The sequence below is a fragment of the Dipodomys merriami genome, unplaced genomic scaffold (assembly GCF_024711535.1).
Source record: "Dipodomys merriami isolate MVZ:Mamm:240054 unplaced genomic scaffold, mDipMer1.0.p SCAF_7, whole genome shotgun sequence".
Lineage (NCBI taxonomy): Eukaryota > Metazoa > Chordata > Mammalia > Rodentia > Heteromyidae > Dipodomys > Dipodomys merriami.
The window spans coordinates 36,980,138-36,992,632 of NW_027206290.1; the positions used below are offsets into that span (position 1 = coordinate 36,980,138).

General features: G+C 38.8%; 1 long non-coding RNA gene across 2 annotated transcripts in view; it reads left to right on the forward strand.

Moving 5' to 3' along the window:
• The first annotated feature begins 620 nt into the window (after nt 1-620).
• The window catches only part of LOC138817051 (uncharacterized), a 60,484-nt gene continuing 48,609 nt past the window's right edge, over nt 621-12,495 (forward strand). The window contains exon 1 of one of the 2 annotated variants that reach the window (XR_011368755.1): nt 621-705. This is a non-coding gene — a long non-coding RNA (uncharacterized lncRNA). Of the gene's footprint in view, nt 706-9,894; nt 9,975-12,495 lie in introns of those variants that run through there. The other variant, XR_011368756.1, reaches the window with a different exon arrangement.

Genomic DNA, 12,495 nt, shown 5'->3' on the forward strand with positions numbered 1-12,495 from the left:
GCCATAGAGGGAAAGCTGAGTGGCAGAGAAATTGGGAGTAAGGGGGTAGAGAAGGGAGCTACAAAAAGAGAATACATTAAACATTTTTAAATTTAATAAAAGTTTTATTTTTGGTGCTTTAAACAGTTGGGCCTTCTCAAGGGCTGTGTCAGGAGGAACACATTTAATCTATGAGTGTGCACAGTTTATCGATCCGATGACCCTAGATAAAGCCATTTCAACTCCAAGGAGCCTAAGTTCTTCCTTCCACCTATGGGGCTCTCAGAGTTCAGTGCCAAACTATTCACACATATATCCCCAGCTTTTATACCCACTCTTAGTGCTTCCTGTTTGGCAACCTGTTAAACTTAGCCGTTTGGTCAGACTCAGATTGCACATTGGGACACCTTGTTACTGGCTGTTCCCTTTGAATTAATGCCCATTCAGAATTGAATGCTCCATTTAAGCAGATGGACTAAATAGAGTGCACGGGACAAGTTTGTTCTTGTGTGACTCAAGTGAAGTCAACCAAGCAAGAAGTTTTCTTTCCTACCAATAAGAAAGTTTTATTTCAACCAGTATGCTATTATTCTTAAAATGACAAATGCAGTGATAAGTTTGTCAAAGCTTTAACAGGACAACCAAAAAATGCTGGATTCCTACTGCCACTGTGTACCTCCTAACCTTACAAATTTGCCAAATGAAAGGTAGGACAATAATTTCAAGGTGAGTTAAGTACAGGTTAGATTTCTTGGGAATTTTTTTAAAGCAGTATTTATTCTAAATGTTTGGGGCTTGTTTATTCTTTTGGAGAGTAAAGGGCATTTTGTTTTGGTGAAGTCTTTTCAGTATCAGGGTAACAATCATAATCTCTGCTTTGAAGAAGACCTGGTAGTTTCTAACAGCTCTTCTAGAATCATCTTAGAAATGTGTAGACAGTATTTAATTTATACCATCACTACATCACACCACACACACACACATACACACACACACACACACACACACACACACACACACACACACACACACACATGTGCATTTGAAATAATATAGTCCTAGTAGGTTAGGATTCAGAAAGGTTATGTAACCTATTTGAGGTTAGGTAAACAAGTGGTAGAACTGACATCTGACCCCTGTAATGTGCCACCAAGTATTCTAACATACAAAACATGTCTTGTAAGTAAATGTCATATTTTTCCTTGACTTTCATTATTGTTTCATCAGTGTTTATCTTGAGATGCTTCCCTCTTCCACAGAACATTCCCTTGCTTTCCCTTGGCTCTCTCTTACCTGCATTTCCGGCCTGCCTGTCAAATAGTTAATGATCTGTATACAAACACTTATATGAACTAGTGAAGCTCAGCCTTTAAAAGAATCCTAGGGGAATTCTTTAAAGACTCTTTTACAATATGAATAATCATCCCTTAACTTACTCATCTGTAAATTGTTGGTTGCGTGTAGTAGGTTTTCTTCAAGCAGGGCCAATTATATCCAGAGTTGATTTTTGCTTTTTTTAAAATCTCTTCTAAAATGTATCAGCTTGGTTCTGACATTTCATGATCTAAGAAATCCAATGATTTAAATGTCCATAACCACCATTCTCCTTTTAGAATTTACAAAAGTGGAAGATATGGAGCACAAAGCCTCTTTGTTAGGGAAGATTTCTCATGAAATGGAAATTGTAGCCCCTCTCACGAACTTGGAATACTTATTTGTTCAGACATAGGATGATGGAAATAAAATTTAAGCACTCAGAATATTATTTCTATCTATTTTAATTTTGTCAGAACAGACCCATTTTCCATAGCTGATCCAATTAAACTTTTATATCAGCTCACTTCTCACTTTCTTGTCGAGAAAAATTGCTGTTCTATAGCTGTACATTTTAAAGCAAATACCAGCTGGCTCTGGTGGTGAAGTCTCTTCTTTGGCTGATCTATCAGCTCTAAGAGATCTACCACCTTCTACCAGGTTTAGTTTTCTAAAATTAGAAACAAAATCCAGACAAATGCATATTTTTTAAGTTCTCTGAGCAAAAAGTAAAGAGTTCCAGCAAGATCAAGCATTGCATTGTTGTCAGCAAGTCATGAATTCGTGGCAATGTGCATGCATAACTTTCTACCGGGATGCATAAGTTTCTACCGGGATATTATAATGGCTTTGGTCTCTGTTGCTCAACCACATATTTTGATCCTGAGTACTCATTTCAAATTTAGCTCTTATGTTGCAACACAATAACCTTCCTAACGAATGGTAATCAGTGGAGATAGACATTGATGGAGCTCTCCAATTCACTTTCTCTGAGATCTCTGAAACACATTTCTTAACTCTTCATGTCATCCAGATCATGTTATGGATTTGTTAACTTTGCAATACATTCGATTGAAGCATCATAATTCTTTCCATGACAACAGTGTCTGATGTTACAGATGCACAACCAGCAAGGTCAAGAGTTGACAGATGGAAGTTGGAGCTGAGCAATTACTTCTCCCAAACCATTAGAAAGAATGTAACTGAAGAAATGTGGAGTGATAGCCTGAAACACAGGGAACAAATTTTAAAAAGCACAAAAATAATTGCATCGCCTTTAATGAATCTTTCTTTGATATGACACCCAATCCAAAAGTCTTTACATTCCTTTTCCTTTTTGAGGTGGTGGTAGTTTATCTGAATTATTGTTTTTCCTCCATCAGTCTTTAGACTTAATCTTATTTGCTTTTATGGATACAGCAACCCTTTTGAATAGCTTTTAACCTTTTAAAAGTTGCCTTGACCTGAAAAGCCTCAAAAATTTTAATATAATACTAAATGATAAAAATTGAACAATTGAGTGCTTTTCTTCCTAGCAATTTGAATGCAGTGTTCTGCGTCCTAAAGCAGAGTTTCTGATTCAATTTAAAAAAAATATTAAAATACCTGTATATTGCTTGCTTCTAGCAGAAACCTTCAGCTGTGGCCTCAGATTCATTGGTTCCATTGTTCCTTGTGCCCCTACAATATCTTGGTTTTCTCCTTTCCAAAGAAAAGAATGTGTTTTATCCTGCAACATGTCAGCTTCAAAGAGCTCTTACTTCAAGTGTCCAACTCATCCTTCTGGTAAATTTAAAAAATCCTCAGCTTTAAGATTGTCTCTTTCAATCCCATATAATGTGGATAACTTCATGACTAAATGTAATAAGCCCAAGTCTTTTGTTTGCTTTGTATTATTTTTTTTCTCACCATGGTCTCTAGGGCATTCTCACTTCTGCATTTAGTACAATGTAAGACAAGAAGATGACCCACAAATTTCGATACACTTTTTCCTTGTAAATCTTTGAGTTTGTGGAATTTAATTACAAAATCAAAAGGAAGACAAAGCAAGATGGCATTTCTGCCAGCCTGGGAGCTGGGTGTCAGGGCCCTCAGGCTGAATGCTAGCCCAGGTGGGTGTGTGGGGAGAGCTGGGAGGGGTGTGTTCTCACCAAGAGCCGCCTCACTTCCACAGAAGCTGGGCTGGGATGGTACTCTGGCATCTTGAGCTGAGGAAGACTTATTGTTGGGAATATCAGTCAGCTGACATTTTGTCTCCTGCTCTCTCTATCTGAGAGGGGGATCTGCATTTTCTAAGCCAGTTAGCGGCATGCACCACAAACAGCAACGGGCTGCAGGCCCGCGGTATAGACTGTCACCCAGTGATAAGTGTGCCAGCTCAGTGGTGCAAAGGTTTTCAGATACCCTCCCTTGGGCTATCATTCCAGTAAGCAGCACCACCTCCTCCTGCTCCTCCCTCTCCCTTCCACACACTGAGCATCAGGCTCTGGGAGCTCCCTTCTTCACAGAGTTAAAATAACCCATCCCGGCCAGCGATGCTTAAAATTGAACCATGGTTCAGGGGAGCAGTAGGCTCTTTCTGCAAGCACCCTAATGTGTTAAACAGCCATGCCAGGTAGCTCGTTCTCCTCTCAGAATCAACTACTTATAGAGACCATCTGTCAATGGGAGTTCGTTTTTATGCAAGTCCTCTAACCTAGCCTTGGAAAGATAAATAAACTGGTATTTGTGTAATTTGCTTTAAGGGCAGTATCTCCCCACATCTTGGCTCCCACTGCCTGCTCTAACTGCAGGTCTAACCGTGGAAAAAGGAATGTAGTTTAGGAGGCCTGATGACTGAGCATGTACCTGCAACATCACTTCATTCCTACTACTGAGGCTCAACATGTATGCCTCTTTAGGCGATTGGAAGTATTTCATTTGGCATCGTGATTGCCTCAAGTAATATCTATTTTCAGAGAGAGAGAGACACACACACTGACAAAGTAAACTTAAACCAACTGGAACATTTATTCTTTGGGTTTAAAATTAATTTCCTGTATTTCTCTGGCCTTAAGAAAAAATCCTATTGGAACTGCCACCTTATGAGAAAAAAAAATCAGAAACTGTTTCTTTTACACCAAGCCCAGTATCAGATGAAATGGAAATATGTGAAGGCTTCCTCAGTGTTAACCTACTGGAACTTTCCAGCTGAGAACTGAAATCTGCAGACTGTTTTGGGTTAAAACTCTGCTCCCTTCCATGTTGGGTAATCAGGTGTCATTTGGACAAAATAAATGAGAAGTACTCAAGGCATCAGAAGAGGTGAAAGAGCAGAATCTGGTTTGGATAAAAGTTTAATTCTTCAGTTCCAAGAGGCATAGCCCTTCGAAGATACTGAGCAAAGACAGACAGGAGAGGCCAAGTAATGAAGATGGATGCATCTTGTTATCAGCAAGCCGTTTACTAGGGCCTGACGTAACCTTAAACATTGCAGATAGCTCAATGGCACTTGCCACTAAATCCCTAATTAATGAATAGCAGGCCCTAAATTAACAATGTGCATTTACAGATGAATTCTGGGTATTCATTAAATGATGTTCAAATGTCAGGTAGTAACTGTTGGCTTATTCCTGCTGGATTATTGTGTCTACTTACAGAGTTTCCACTGAGCCTTCTAGTTTTCTAGGCCTAGAGACAAGCTATGAAGCTGAAAGAGATACTGTTCTGGGGGAACTCACCATTTGTAGGTAATCAGAAACAATCCCATATATAGTTTGTGAGTCCAGTTCAGGTTTTAGAGTTTGAAAGGCAACCAACTCTGCCGAGGATGGAAAGAGACTTTTCAGAGCACAGCACCATACTGCACTTTCGTGGGCAGTCTAGAATGTTCTCTGGGGAGGGTAGAAGGTTGAGATCATTTGTATATATATATATGGCAAAAGTTTAATTCGTAAACAATTAAGGATTTATGGTAAAGGAGCTAGGGTCTGGCTCCAGTGAACCTTCTTTCTGAGTGCCCCTCTGTGAAACCCTACCAACCTGAGCCAACCAAAAAAAGTGTTCTGTAGTATAGCAAACAGTAGCTGAGTTAATTATCTATTACAATCTGTGGGGGTTTCCTCTTGATTTCAATGAATAAAACAGGGAGCTGAGGACTTGTAATGTAACAAGATGTAGCCCCCGTGTGGAAAGGTGTAAATATGGCTATTAAATAATATTATTACCTTCAACTCTTACTGAAGTAAAATAAAGACAGAAGCCAAGTATGAGTAAGACTTTGGAAAGAAAATTAAGTGAAAAGAAAAAAATTAGACTTCTGGGGGAGGTGGCTATAAAAGTTACTTCTTACAGCTATAAAGTGAGGACTAGGGATGGATTTGGGGAGAGGTCATTCAAACATACCTTCCTTTGGGCGATTTCTGGCCTGGCAAAAATCCTGGGGCAAGGCCTTTCTATTGTTGTGGGGTGGAGGGGGGGGGGAGCTTCTGAGGCTTGGAGCCGTCATTTTCTAGAAACATCCACAGTAAAGAAAGCTGTGTATCAGCTGGGGAAAATTCCCCAGGCCACTGTGCCAAGATCCATGTATGGTTAAAAAGCAAAGGCATGCCCTTGTTTCTAAGAAGCCCTCCCACGCCAGGCTTTTCAAACTTGAATGTGTATGGTTGGGGACAGAATACTCTCATGGTTCTACAGGGGCAGTATAAAGGCAAGCCAGTTTACCAAAGGAGAAAAAAAAAACTAATAATAACTCTTAATTTTAAAATGCCCAAAGGATTTTTGTTAGGGGTGGGGGTTGGGAGAGGGGATGCTGTATTCTGGATGCTTGTCACCTAAATATCCCTGAGGAATTACTTGGGAAGAATTGAAGAGTGGGGGTGGGGATGGGGGGCGGGAAACAGGTGTTTCCCTTTTCCCAAGGACATTTCTCATTTATTATATAGCTAGTCAAAAGTTTCTCTTTTAACAGACTTTATCACATACAGATAGATAGAAGCTGTGAAAGAAAAAAAAAAGCACCCTGAACAATCATTTTAAGAGCTGCTCTCATTCCATATTGCGTGGCTGAATACAAATCCTTTATTCTTCCCAGTTTGATGATGAGATGGGGATTTAACCTCTGCCTGCCATCATTATCAGTTCACTGCGTTTCTGAGTATAAACCACAAAGCTCCTGAAAATGTAAGTTACTGGATGTTTGCCCTTGCCCTGTTCTCCCTCGTAGATCCAAGGCAATCCAAATGCAGAGCTTACTGGGAGGGGAGAAGATCAATAGAAAAGAGTTTCTTATTACAACATTCCCCTGTAGTTCTCAGAACTCTGTCCATGGGCTCTCTCGTCCCAGTGGTCATACAATTAAGGCAGGGGGAGAAAAGTGGACTTCAGAAAATGAAAGAGAATGGGCAAAGGACAGAAGTAAATAGCAACATCTTTTTCTGCTTCCACAATGAGCTGCATTACCAGCTCATCAGAGCATATGTATAGACTGCCTTTCCTCAGGTTTCAAAAGCCGAATGGTTCAATCAGAAATGGATGTCATAATAAAGCAACAAAGGAGCTGTCCCTTACGTAACCCTCACTGGCAAAATCTCAAGAATCCCTAGCCCGTAGCTCTCTGATTCAAGGGGTCCCTGGGGTGTCTTACATGTGTCCAAAGTCACTGTAAGAGTCCCCTGCTTCCACCTCGTGGCATTTTTCTCTTCTTTCTCTGTCATTCCTGACTCCCAGAATGACTCTCCAGATGTTAAAACTGACATCAATCCACAAGCCAGATATTTCCACCCTGACATTGTCTCTTTTAAGACTCTGACCTTGGCCTAGAGAAGCTTTTTTGGACTTACATAAAAGAAACCTCTTCTTTCTCAGTCTAACATATTATTTGGGAAGTTAAAGGCCAGCTATTTATTCTTGGGAAGGTCTTCTCGTAGAGGGGACATGTCATCAACTCCAACCTGTCAGCTATGGCTTCTCCTTTCTATCCAAAAAGAGTTTCACTAACTCATTATAGCAGCTCAGATAGATACTTCTGAATATGAATGGATTATCTGACTGTGTGGTGGAGATCCTCATGCTGAGATACTCAAATACACTTGATTAGATGACAGGACATTTACCACAGTGTCACTACTAGATATAGGATCATGTACCTACCAAAATAGCCTTGTTCTGCAACAATAGTGCTTTTTTGGACTACCTCTTTTATGAGAATCATCCTACATCCTGTAACAAAACAACAATATAAATTAATAGATCAAAAACAACAGAAGTTTATTTCTCCTGTTAAAAAAAACAAACAAACTAATGACCATCTAATGACCCAGGATCTTAGACTCCTTTACTCCATCCATTCATTCTATTACCTTCAACAGTTCTTAGCCTCTTCAACATAGAATCAACATACTACTTACACAGTACTAGCAAAAATGAGTTGAATAATCTCCAACAAATAAGGCATAGGAAGCTGAAAATATACACCTTGGCTAAGGAATCATTTCTCTACAAAAACTCTACCCTCTGGAAGAGGAAGCAAAAAATGCAGAGACAGATATATATGCCAGAGTATTCCACTAAAATATATCTTAACAAAAGAACTATAACCACATATATTCAATTTTGACTTGCCCTTATTACTCCATATGTTTCAGGTGTATTATGCCATTCAGTTCTTACCATCAAACAAAAGTGAGGCAGGTCAGATGTTATTGTACCTTATAAAAATTATCCTCTTTAAGGAATTTTTTGGAGAATAAGGAAAATGTCTTATAGAATCTTGTATCTGTGGGAACAGCAATATAAGTACCTCCAGAACTCTGCTCTTCCAAAACAGGGAAGAAAACTCACAGTCAAAAATTACCAAAATCAAGATATTCAGAAATATGTTAGTGAAGCAAAGGTATGGAACATCTAAGCACTGTTTATTCAAGCAATTTTTCACAAGAAAACCAGACTTTACCATATTAAAACTTCCCCGTAACTTTGAAACCTAATGACTCCTCAATTACATAGAAAACCAGCAGCTCAGCAGCCATTAGTAAATTCCCAGGGAAACATTACATTTAACAGGTCTGATAGTTCCCTAGAGTATCTAGGTAAAACTTTGTCTTTACATGATCTGGCTCAAAGTCATTTAGGATGAGCCTTTTCCCTGAGAACACATGTCAAAACAATCTTCAGCAATTTTGTGACCTTGAAGTTGCCTGAGACAACTAAAACAGTGAAGGCAACTAAGAAGTTAACCATAAATCTTATTTAATGATAGTATTAGGACTTGAACTCAGGCCTTCACTTGCTAAACATGTGCTCTACCACCATACCATACCTCCAGCCTAACAGCCAAAAATCTTAAAAGTCAAACTTGAGAAATGAGATATCTTTGGAAAATACTATCACTCTCCTGGGAATCTAACAAGCCATGTATGTGCCAGAAATGCCTGAGAAGGCCCTAAAATCTTAACTTTGTTTAACCTTGGGCTCTGCAGAAGCAAGGAAGAAAGAGAGATGTGTAAGTAAGATTTCTATATCCAGCAAAACTATCTTTCAAAATGAATGAGAAATTAAAATATAGATTATAGATGAATAGGAGTTGAGTGTGTGGAGAGCTGACTTGTCCTATAAGTAATAATAAAAAGAACCCTTGATGAGATAAAATGAAAAAGGACTAGAAATTAAGTTATGCATATGAAATTAATTAATGCATATGAAAAATTTTGCAATTCTCAACTGCTTAAAGAAATAGTTTAAAGAAATCTAACCCTGCTACTGGGCAATTTATATACTGATATGTCTTTTATAGACAATAAAATGAGAAGGAATGAGAAAGTATGGAGTGATAGTAGATCCAAGTCCACTCATATTCATATAAACTAATTTGTAATGATTTTAAATCTCTCTTTATGTCTTTTGTATGGATATAACTTTTTTTATGTATTACATAATAGGTGAATCTATAAAACATTATGTCAAGTAAAAAAGCCATAAACTATATTATTACTTTTATGTGAAATTTCTAGAATACATAAATCCAAAATGATATAAAGTAGCTGAGTGGTTACAAAAGCAAAAGAGAAAGGGAGACAGAGTAACGGCTAAAGGGGATGAGATTTCTCTGGGAGGATGATTTAAATATTAGAAAATTGGATAGTCTACAAACAAGCAAATTTACTAAAAACATTCTATTTAATAAAGGGAGCATCTCATTCCATCTTTAAATACTATAGTGTTAGATTATCCATATTTCTTATACCCATACATCAAATACAAAGTAGAAGAGAATAGAAATTTGGAAGCAAGTATAATCTTGACTCTCAAATGTATTCCTTCTTCCTTTTCACCTGCAGTATTTTTTTTTAAAGCACTAAAATAATTGCAAGAATTTTGCGAATTTTATTGGCCATTGTTCTAGGAAATCATTGTTTTGAGTAGTTAGCACATCCCGGTGTGCTTTATTGCTTTGTGATGAATTACCATAAAGTTGGAGGCTTTAAAAAAACATAAACATCTTATTTCACAATTTCGATGAGTTAGGAGTTTAGGGACTGATGCGAGGGTACTACCATTTTTGTTGTTCCAGCAAGGTGAAATCAATATGTTGTCTAGAACTGTAGTTCTCATCACATTCACAGGTCTGTCTACCCTCAAGAGGGCAGGAACACATGGGTCATGAATGGGTCGTTGGAATCACCTTGCAATTCTGCCTACTAGAAGTAAGTGCTCCATGGATCCAAGTATGAACCTGATAAACTAAGAATATACACAAAATAGTCACTTTTGAACATTATTTGGGATGACTCTATCAAGCCAAACTCAACAGAGCAAGTCTCTGCTTAAACATCACACCAAATAGTAGTTTCCAAACTTGTGTGCCCAGAAAAATGTTGTACCTAGGAACTTCTATATTCTACCATTTAGAAATTCAGATTTAATATAGAAGATATAGCTAACCTCAACCATTCTATCTTCTACACAAAAAGAAAGAGTGAGACAGACAGACAGACAGACAGACAAACAGACAGATAGACAGAGAGTTAATATCTTTTAGAAGTTCCAGATGGGCAGCAAGATTGAGAACTTACTCTAAGACTTTGCAAGCCACAATTAGTTGAGAAGAACCAAAATAGCACTGTGCATAAACTCTATGCTGCCTCAAAAATAATTAAATTTACACACATATGTAACTAGTTACCATATTTAATTTAATCACCAATTCCTCCTCACTTTTTATTCATAGGGGGAATAAAAACGCTACCATGAGAAAGGAAGCCTGTGGTTTCTATGGCAGAAATACTTGAATTTAAATCTCCACTCCACTAATCACTCATTTATAAGCTCCTCAATGTTGGGCTCCTCATCCATTAAATGAGGGAGAGCAGTCTCTGCCCTACCCTCCTCTTAGGCTGATATAAGGATAAAGGGGCCTGGCAAACTTTCCCCAACTTATCCCTGGAACAAAACTCATTTTGATACAGCACCTTCCTGAGTTTTTGACAGCTTCCTCAGATCTGACCCCTGAACATTCGGGAAGGCTGATTTCCTGCCTCATATTTTGAGAAAGAGAAGTAGAGGACAGTAAAGAAGTATGTCCCTTTCTCCCTGACTGCCTTTCTGCCTAGTGTTCAGCTTCTCCTTTGCAGAATTTGCTTGACAGAGAAACAATCATACATTTGAGCAAATGAAAGGTTGTCTGTTGGTGGATGAGAAAAAAATGTTCCCTAGAAAATTTTAATATCCTATAACACTCCTCCCACACACAGATTGGGTATGCCTGGCCAATTACAGCACAAAACACCACTCATGCACCCACCACACCACACTTCCCTTTGCACCCACGAGTTACTGTGATTAATAAGCCTCAGCCAGCTCACTGCCACCTGCTTACCCAGTCTTGTGCACTCAATACCTAACCTCTTCTACCAGCAGGTAGAGGTTAGGAAAGGGAGGTCATGTGGTCTGACCTGAGGTGGAAAGGGAAATATAGAATTCTTCATAAAGTGAACACTATGCACATTTGAGCATCATTTTCTCATACTTGCAAACAATTAGACCTGTTTTATGCAATTTAAAGGACAGTTCAGAGCATGAAGTGAGAAAATAGACATTAAATGTGGCTTGGACTCTTCTATGCACTGTTTCACGATACAGTTCAAGGTCTGAAAGGCTGGGAAGCATTATTGGGAATGGATAACTCCCATTCTGTCAAACCTTGCCCCATGTACTCTCTTGTCCTTTCATTGTAAACTGTGAATGAGGGAATCATCAGATTGGCCTGTATGCTTCTTCAGAGCAGGAACTGTCTTGGTTTGATCAAAGGCTGGCCTCTCATGAAGGAGGATCCACAGTCAGAATGTGCATTCAATAGGGAGGTGAGAGTCCTGACCACCTGGGAACAGAAGCTTCGGGACTCAGGGATTTTGCCTGTGTGGTTAACTGCTATGCTACAGAAAGGAACTTTAGAGTACAACTTGGCACCGAGTGAATAGAATAAATAGTTGTTGAATAAATGAATGAGCAGATATTTAAATTTTAAAATGTAACATTTTATTTGATGGAGTAAAATGGCAGCTGCTTTAATCTCAAGAAGGAAAGCAAGCAGGCTCACCCAGGGCAAAACTCAGAATCTCTCTCTGGGATGCTTTCTCTGTAGGTCCTTCCCTTTCCTCCTCTGAGTAGCTCTCTCTTGCCATCTCTCCTTTCTCTGGTCTCCTTACCCACAGTATTTCACATTGTTCCATGAGTGGTCGATACCTGGATATTTTGCCCAGACTTCTTTGTTCATAATCCTAAATTGCCTTTGATCTCCAGCTCCTCCCATTCACAATCTCCCCCACCACTTCCTGCATAGTTGAAAGTAGCACTCACGCACTGAATAGAGAGTTTAAGTGGGTTTGCATTTTCGTGTCCTATTTTGTAAGTGTCCTCTCTGTCACAGTCTCTCCCCAAAATAGCCACAGTGTAATCTGTTACCTTCCATGTGTTCCCTCTCATTCTCTTATAGGTAGATAGTTAACTCAATCATGCTTCTCCAATGAAAGGGGGGAAATTAGAAATTATTGGCTCACTTGAACCATGATGTAGTAGTAGTAATTTTTGTCCAGAATCCATCAAGTGTGAGATTATAGAATAACCAATGTTCCAGTTTTTTAGGAAAAGGTATGTGCTATAACTCAAATAAACAAACTCACGCAAGGTCCATGTTATCATTCTAATCAGATGGTCAGATGAAACCCC